The following is a 7,268-nucleotide window of genomic DNA, read 5'->3' on the forward strand; positions in this document are numbered from 1 at the left end:
ATTTCATCACTTAAATAGAAACTTCATCCCAGCAGCTGTTCTCAGATCAAAAACTTCTGGAAATGATTTTGATTCCTTCCCTCCCTGCCTCCCTCCTTCCCTCCTTCCCTCCCTCTGACACCCAATCCATCAGCAAAGTCTGTCAGTTCTGCCTTCGGAATATATGCAGATTCTAAGCCCTCCTCCACTCTTCCATGCTGTCACCTCTCATTCAAAGTATTTTTAAACCTTTCACTAAAAAGCTCTCTGGCAAGCCGGGGGCCTGGGTTCAGTTCCCAACCTGAAGGTGAGAATGGGGTGAAGAGTCTTGGGTGGAAATTAAGATATAGCCAACTTCTGCAAAGAGACACCTGCTATCTATCATGCATTTGCACTGCACTAATCGCATGGTGAGTTGAGCTGTCCACCGGCAGATGAATGGATACAGAAAATATACATCACTGGAATATTATTCAGTGATTTTATTTTATTTTATTTTTTATATCCAGTGATTTTTAAAAATCAAAGAAGCCCTGCGCTGGTGGCTGACACCTGTAATCCTAGCTACTCAGGAGGCTGAGATCTGACTGAGGATCATAGTTTGAACCAACCTGGAAAGTTTGTGAGACTCTAACCTCCAATTAACCAGAAACAAAAATTTGAAGTGGAGCTGTGGGTCAAGTGGTAGAGCACCAGCCTTGAGTGCAAGAGCTAAGGGAGAACACTCTGGCCCTGAGTTCAAGCCCCAGGCCTGGCACTATGACAAAACAAAACAAAAAACGGAAAGAGAGCAACCTAGATTGGTTCTTTATGTTCTCAGAAAAAAACTCCACTTTAGTTTCTTTGGGACACAAAGCAACGAATGACCTAACCTCCCTTATACAAGGTGACTGTGTTTGCTAGGTAGAAAGGGTAGGTCGGGGTGACAGTGCCCCTTTGGGGGTAGGAAGAATTTGGAACTCGAAGGTGCACAGCAGTAAGCATTTGCTGATGGATTGGCTGTGAGTTTAAAAGGGGTGTCAGGGGCAACGGTATGGTTTCTGGCCTGAACAACTGAGAGAGTTTGGAATTTATCCCAGAGGCTGTAGGGAGTCCAGGAAGATGAGGCTGGGGTGGGGGTGGGGACTCGCTTAGATGCCAGAACCACCAAGGTGGCAGCCAGCTCTGGGAACACAAGCCTGAGACAGAAAAGGGTGAATTTGGGGCCTGGCTCAGCTCCATCTCCCTCTGGCCTCCTGGGCAAATGAAACAGTCTGGGGACCTTAATTTTCCCACCCTACCAAGAGACTGTTAGGATTAAAAGAAATCTGCAGGCTCTCAGTGCTGAGACATTTTTGTTCCAAGTTTCTGTGATTCAAATGTCCTCAGGATCAGATGGACATGAAGTCAGCCTTCAGTCTCCTCCTCAAAGTCTACACTTGCAGCTCTAGACAGGTACTGATGGTTTTGTTTGTTTTTGAAGGTACTGGAGTTTGAACTCAAGACCTTTTCCTTGATAGGCAAGCTCCTCTACTACTTGAACCAGGGACCCCAGCCCATTTGCATCTCTCCATCTCCTGAGCCCCTGCAGGATGTGTAGACAAAGAAATCTCATCCCTGGAATCTTCTCTGGTTGTAGCTGCAACCTCCCCAGTCTGACTCTTCCCCTCCATCCACTACCCAGGTCTGATTAAAATCTTCTGGTAAAGCAGGCACCCGTGGCTCACACCTGTAATCCCAGGCTGAAATCTGAGGATTATAGTTCAAAGCCAGCCTGACAGGAAAATCACGAGACTCCTATCTATCTCCAATGAACCCCCAAGAAAGCCGGAGGTGGAGTTGTGGCTCAAGTGGTAGAGGAAAAGAGCTAATCAAGAGCTAGAGACTCTGGGCTGGGAATGTAGCTTAGTGATAGAGTGCTCGTCTAGCGTGCTTGAAGCCCTGGGTTCTATTCCTCAGTACCACATAAACAGAAGAAGCCAGAAGTGGCACTGTGGCTCAAGTAGTAGAGTGCTAGCTTTGACCAAAAGAAGCTTAGGGACAGAGCCCAGGCCTTTAGTTCAAGCCCCAGGACTGGCAAAAAAAAAAAAAAAAAAGAGCTAGAAGCTCTCAGTTCAAGTCCCAGTACTGGCTGGTACACAAACACAAAAAATCCTAGAACTTTACCTCTAAACCTGACACTAGGACAGAGTGTGGTCACAATTAGTAATGGGCTGAGAGATCTGAGCTTGGGTTCATAGCATAAAGGAGTTATGGTGTTGTGGCTCTTGATTCTCTGTTTTACAATCACTGAGTTGTGATGGAAATGTAGTGCTTCTTTTTGTTTGTTTCTGGTCAGTTGTGGGGCTTGAACTCAGGGCCTGGGTGCTGTCCTGAGCTCTGCTACTTTGATCCACAGCTCTACTGGCACTTTTCTTTTCTTTTTTTCTTTCTTTCTTTCTTTTCTTTTTTTTTGGGGGGGGGTCCGGTCATGGGGCCTGAACTCTGGGCCTGGGTGCTGTCCCTCAGCTCTTCAGCTCAAGGCTAGCGCTCTACCCCTTGAGCCACAGCGCCACTTCCGGCTTTTTTCTGTTTGCTTATGTGGGGCTGAGGAATAGAACCCAGGGCCTCAGCCATGCAAGGCAAGCGCTCTACCACTTCCCAGCCCGGCACTGGCACTTTTCTGATGGTTGATTGGAGATAAGAATCTCATGGACATTCCTGCCTGGGCTGGCTTTGAACCTTAATCCTCAGATCTCAGCCTCCTGAATAGCTAGGATTACAGGTATGAGCCTCCAGCACCTGGCTGGAAATATATTTCTTACTGTGAGTCCAAAACGTGTGAAAAGCCCTGCCCCTATGCTGCTGCCTATCCCGAGCCAAGGATGACATTAAGAGCGGCTCACATTTAGCTCTGTGCTGAGACTATGGCCCTCAGGGTCCTCACCACATCCACAGCCACTGTGCTGCTCTGCCCTTCCTCCCCACCTGCCCCCAGATCAGGAGAGACAGTTCCAAATCTGAGGTTACCAGACCGGAAGTGAGAGGAACAGGGCTGCTCTCCCTTCTGAAGCTGCTCAGGTGACAACTCCCACAATGACCAGCTGGCCTTACCTCTCCTGAACCCTCCCCCACCTCTTGGGAGATGGGATTCCACCCACCCTCAGAGACTCCTCACAGCTACCTCCTAGGCCCTCTGGGAAGTACCATTGGAACCTGCATTTTACAGGCTAGAAAACTGAGGTCTTTCATACCAGGAGAATAAAAGCATTTCCAAGAATTCACCAGGTGTTGGTGTCTTACCCCTGTAATTCTAGCTACTCAGGAGGGTGAGATCTGAGGATCAAGATTCAAAACCAGCCCAGGCAGGAAAGTTCATGAGATTCCCCTCCCCCCTACATCCTGGGGCTTGAACTCAGGGCCTGGGCACTGTTCCTGAACCTCTTTGTGCTCAAGGCTAGTGCTCTACCACTTGAGCCATTGCATCACTTCCAGCTTTTTCTGAGTAGTTTATTGGAGATAAGAGTCTCATGGACATTCCTTCCTGGGCTTGCTTCGAACCTCCATCCTCAGATCTCAGCTTCCTGAGTACCTTGGATTACAGGTGTGAGTCACTAGCACCCAGCTTGTGAGACTCTTATCTCCAATTAATTACCAGAGAACTAGATGTGGAACTGTGGCTCAAAGTGGTAGAGGGCTAGCCTTGAGCAAAAGAGTTCAGGGGCAATGCCCAGGCCCAGTTCAAGCCCAACATCTGACAAAAGAAAGAAAAGAATTCATCATTTTATCACCCTTTTCCACACTCTCTCCTTTACAATGGCTAAGAATGGGTCTTCTACTGGACACCCTCACCAACTCATGTAGTTTCTGAGTCTTGAACTCAGAACCCTGTGTTCTTCCTTAAACTTCTTTTCTCAAGTCTGGCACTCTACCACTTGAGTCATACCTCCACTTGGTCCTGCTTTTTGCTGTTTCCTTGGAAGTAACAGTCTTCTGGACTTCCCTGCTGGGAGCTGCCTTTGAACTGTGATCCTCAAATCTCAGCCTCCTGAGTAGCTAGGATGACAGGTGTGAGCCACCAGAGCCCAGCTCAACAGGCTACACTTAAAAATTACATAGCAAGCCGGGCGCTGGTGGCTCACGCCTGTAATCCTAGCTACTCAGGAGGCTGAGATCTGAGGATCACAGTTCAAAGCCAGTCCAGGCAGAAGAGACTGTGAGACTCCTATCTCCAATAAACCACCAGGAAACCGGAAGTGGCGCTGTAGCTCAAGTGGTAGAGCGCTTGCCTTGAACTGAAGAGCTGAGGGACAGCGCCCAGGCCCAGAGTTCAAGCCCCACGACCGACCAAAAAAAAAAAAAAAAATTCCATAGCACTATGATCCTAGACACACTTTCCAAGCCTCAGTTTCCTTTTCTGCAATATGATGCTAATAATAGTTACCTACCCAAGGGCATGTATAAGACTTAAGTTAGAAGACATAGAGAGTTCTTAGAGCAGTGGCCACACTCCTCAGCAGAGAATTTCCCAGCAGTCCGTGCAATTGAACCATCTGTCCTCCTCAACTTGGTCATAGGGAAGTCCTTTGCTAGGAAGAAAAGAAAAAGCCAGGCTCTGGTGGCTCACACCTGTCATCCTAGCAACTCAGGAGGCTGAGATCTGAGGATCGTGGTTCAAAGCCAGCCCTGGCAGGAAAATCTGTGAGACTCTTATCTCCAATAAACCACTAGAAAACTGGAAGTGGGGTTGTGACTCAAACAGTAGAGTGCTCGCCTTGAGCTGAAGAGCCCAGGGACAGTGCCCAAGCCCAGAGTTCAAGCCCCACGACCGACAAAAAAAAAAAAAGGAAGGAAGGAAGGAAGAAAGAAAGTTAGAATTTGACAGTAGATCTGCCTGCACTTAAAAAAAAAAAAACTCTGAATCACAATGGTCCCTTAAGAGAAATGAGTGTCCAAGAACACTGGTTCTCCAAATGAAGGAGTCTGATGCTCAGAGAGGGTGAGCAGGTGCCCAGGTCACACAGTAGGTAAGTGACAGAGCCAGGATTCCAACTCCAGATTCTTGTATGTCCAGGTTCAGGTTACCCTGCACTCCAGTGAGCCCCTCCATCAGGGTTCTGATAAGCAGGAAGAAAAAGAGGGGCTGTCTCTGAGTCAGCGTGATCCTGGTCTGTGGTGTCTCTGGTCCTTGGTCTCTATTCAGTCTAGCATGTCTACTCCCCAAAAATCTCTGAGGTGGGGGGGGTTACAATGGGACGCACAGATGATGGGAAAGGGTGCAGCCCCCTCTGCCTTCCTCTGATTGGGGCCGTGCAATCCCCCAGGATTTGGTGCTTGGAAAGCTGACGTTGGGTTGCTATGGTGATGGGTTTGGGGCGGTTGCCATGGTAGCAGAACTAGCCTTGGTTTAAAAATATCTAGGAGGAGGTTTGTGTTTGTGTGTGAGTGTGAGTGCGTGACCGACCGGGCTGTTGTGTGCGTCCAAACGGGAAGATTGGGTGGATTTGGGGCTGCAGGCACTGGGAGGGGAGAAGTAAGCAGTACAACACCCCAAGTGTGTTGTAACAATGAGTGTCATTGTGTGTGCTAGACTCTGGGCCCTGTATCTAGATGTGTGTGTGTATGTGTATGTGTGTGCGTGTGTGTGTGTGTTGATACCCAGTTTACATGCAAGCTATAATCCAGGCTGGTTTTCAGTGTCTACGTCTTACGTAAGAGGGCTGTTCATGTGTCTTGTTGGTCTTGTCTGTGCATGTCTAACTTTTCTGGGTGTGTGGGAACCACGTATGAAGTATTCACACCTGAGACATGCTTGGATGTTAGCTGTGACTGGCTGGCTAGTAGATGGTTGGCTGTGTTATAGCACTGGCTGTTCATGACTGAATGTGTGTTAGCAGTGTGTGTGTGAGTGTGTGTGTGTGTGTGTGTTTGTGTGTCCATGCCATAGCACACCTGTGTGGACCAGTACTGAGACTGTACACTTGTGTATCCCAGTGTGCCTCTGTGTGTACTGTATACCTGAGGGGGGGAAACTTCACACCCAACTCCATGATTGCTCAAATATTACCTGTGTTTGTGTGTGTCTATGGAACTCAGAAGGCCTAAGGTATGGCTCTCAGCCTGACCTCAGCATCTCTCTGCATCCCTCTTGCCTCTTCCCTGTCTCCATGGCAACCAGCTCCTCAGCTCCCTCCAGGAAAATGGAGGGGGAGGATCCAGACTGCAGTGGACCACAAGCCCCTCCCTCCCTCCCCCTTGGCTCCAGGGACAATGAAAGGGGGAGGGGACAGATGGGCGGCCACCCCATCCACCCCAGGCCATCTGCTTCCCCCTTCGTCCTGAGGACCTTTGAGCATACCAAGTGGAGCAGATCTCAGTGTGTACAGACCCTCCCAACCTGCCACAATTCCCCCTTCCCAGACACCCCTTAGAACCTAATCTTGCTCTGGTCACACTAGAAAGGAAGGAAATCCTTAGAGATCAGGGAATCTTGGGAGACAAAAATGCATGTACCAGAAGACATGACTATTACCAACAATCCATTCCAAAGAAGAGCCCCTGCCTCTTCCAGGGAGAGTTCTGAAATTAAGCTCGTCCTCTACTGAAACTCCAGTTTTCCCTCTGTCTAGCTGTGTGCTCCTTGGACAAGCTCCATTCCAGGTTCCCAAGCCTAAGTTTTGTTCTCTGAAAAATCAGAATTCCCTAAGGATCTCACGGCAATCCTAAACCAAGAGGGCCAACACCATCTTGTTTCCTGTAATGACCCAGCATCTGGGCAAGAACCTGACACATAGGCAGGATGACCAGGAGTACTGGTGATGGTACATCAACCTCTGAGCTCCATGTTTTATTGAATTCATCCCTCTGAGTTCCTGTGGTAGCCTTGTAACTATTCTGTGTGTGTGTGAGAGAGAGAGGGGGGGAGGAAGGGAGAGAGAGAGAGAGAGAGAGAGTCAGAGTCAGAGTCCTGGGACTTGAACTCAAGGATACTGTCCCTGAGCCTCTTTTTCTCAAGGCTAGCGCTCTACTACTTGAGCCACAGCTCCACTTCTAGTTTCTTTAGTGGTTCATTGGAAATAAGAATCTCACAGACTTTTCTGCCTGCCTTGGCTTCAAACAGGAATGCTTAGATCTCAGCCTCCTGAGCAGCTAGGACTGTATTTCTTAATGGACTACCTGACCAGGATTTCCCTGCTTCTTCTTGGGGGTGGGGGCGAGGAGCAGGGGTTAGAAGACAAGAAGAAGCAAAAGATGGAGTGATGTCAAGTCTCTCAGGCTCCTTTTCCTCGTTTATAAAATGAGGATAAGAAAAGTGCCTGGAAAAATTAACG

Source organism: Dipodomys spectabilis, unplaced genomic scaffold (assembly GCF_019054845.1).
Source record: "Dipodomys spectabilis isolate Male_0828 unplaced genomic scaffold, ASM1905484v1 ptg000266l, whole genome shotgun sequence".
Classification (NCBI taxonomy): Eukaryota; Metazoa; Chordata; class Mammalia; order Rodentia; family Heteromyidae; genus Dipodomys; species Dipodomys spectabilis.